The sequence below is a fragment of the Amblyomma maculatum genome, chromosome 11 (assembly GCF_055883805.1).
Source record: "Amblyomma maculatum isolate TAMU_Amacu chromosome 11, ASM5588380v1, whole genome shotgun sequence".
Taxonomy (NCBI): Eukaryota; Metazoa; Arthropoda; class Arachnida; order Ixodida; family Ixodidae; genus Amblyomma; species Amblyomma maculatum.
Genome location: NC_139354.1, coordinates 43371038 through 43372677, shown reverse-complemented (window position 1 = coordinate 43372677; position 1640 = coordinate 43371038). Strand labels below are relative to the sequence as shown.

Here is a 1640-nt window from a genome sequence, read left to right as displayed (position 1 = left end):
GTAATTTTGAAGTTGTTTGTGATTTGTTGCGATTTAATGATCCTATACGTAATGGAAAAATGTGCTGCACATATATTATATGTAGTCGTCTATTAAATATCCAAAGCGTAAAAAAGCGGTTGAACGAATCAAACTTTTTCTTTCAGTATCTTTATTTTCAGTTCTTTGGCAGCAGTATTTCCTCATTTTGCGGGCTATTATAGATTCGCCACCTGCTGCCTGATATAGAAAATGAACTTAAGCGCCCAGCGATAGAGAGCATATGTGCGGTCGTCACCTGAACACGGCGCACACCTGCGCAAACGTCACGATTGGCGGTTTTTCATGCGACGTTATATGTTACATGCCTGCGTTCGGCGCATATGTACCTGCTTTCATTGGAAGTTACATATTGCTTAGTGTTGGGGAGTCCCAGTTGAAGACTTCTCGAATGCAGGCTGCAGTACTTTTCAAAACAAACAGTTGCAGCCAGACGGACGTAGTCCGAAAGACGACAAATAATACAACCGGGCTAAGTACAGTATGCTTCGGCGATCAAAAAAAAAAAAAAAAAAAAAAACAAGAAAAAAAAACGTGGTTGTCAGTTACACAGCTGCCCACGTGCTCAGGTAAAATAATTATCTTTCGCGCGTCATTTGCTAGACATTGTACGGTGAGGCCACCCAAAATAAAAATAAAAAATAAAGTGCTTCTGCCTGTGCCACTAAGTATAACGGGTTATGCAGTAAATGCTGGTAGCTAGTAAAAACAAAAATGAAAACAAAAAAAAAAAGGAAATAGAAAAAAAAAATGGCTGAAGCATATATAAAACACCACACCTAATGGTGCGGTTACTTAGCAGAGTGGCGCAGTGGAAGCGTGCTGGGCCCATAACCCAGAGGTCCGTGGATCGAAACCACGCTCTGCTACAATTTTTTTTTTGCCTTTTTTTTTTTTTTTTTTTCAACCAGCAGAACTACAGCGGCTGTAGCAGAACTCGTGCGGAGTTTGATGTGGTAAAGGTAGTCGCCGACCATATGTAAGTTCACATGTTTACTGTATTGCATGAAAAAGAGAAACTTTTACTTTACCGTTGTGACGAAGTATTCAAGCAACAGAACACATAGAAATTAGGAAAAGGAAATCAACATGAACAGCTAAAATTCTGAGTCATCCCGTCCCATATGATATCGCGGTTACGTAAATCAAAACCCACGTACTATGTCTCATATGTATTTTCTTCCTGCCAATGTAACTCTGGTCGCAGTTACGTTAAATCAAAACCCACGTACTATGTCTCAAGCATTTTTTTTTTTTTTTTTTGCCAATGTAACTCTGATCGCAGTTACGTTAAATCAAAATCCACGTACTATGTCTCATGCATTTTTTTCCTGCCAATGTAACTCTGTGCGCATAACATGACATTGATCCGCCGCTTTCATGTCTTGCATTCCACCATAACGTAGCTGATCAGTTGGATCCAGTTCAATTCGTCCAAGAAATTTTTTTCCGTTATTCGCCACTCGTTCCAAAGGTTGGCTGCAGCACTTCTCCGACTGAGGCAGTAAAAGAATCCCGGAGCGGAAGCCATTTTCCCCGGCTTCTAAAAACGCTCGCCAAAGCGAACGACCAAGCAGAGATGGCGGGGGGAGGAGGGTAAA

At 41.0% G+C, this 1640-nt stretch overlaps 1 non-coding gene across 1 annotated transcript; it reads left to right on the top strand.

The window, feature by feature from the left end:
• The first annotated feature begins 836 nt into the window (after positions 1-836).
• On the top strand, positions 837-908 carry TRNAM-CAU (transfer RNA methionine (anticodon CAU)). Its single transcript has one exon. It is a non-coding gene; the product is annotated as a tRNA-Met (tRNA).
• The last annotated feature ends 732 nt before the right edge of the window (positions 909-1640 follow it).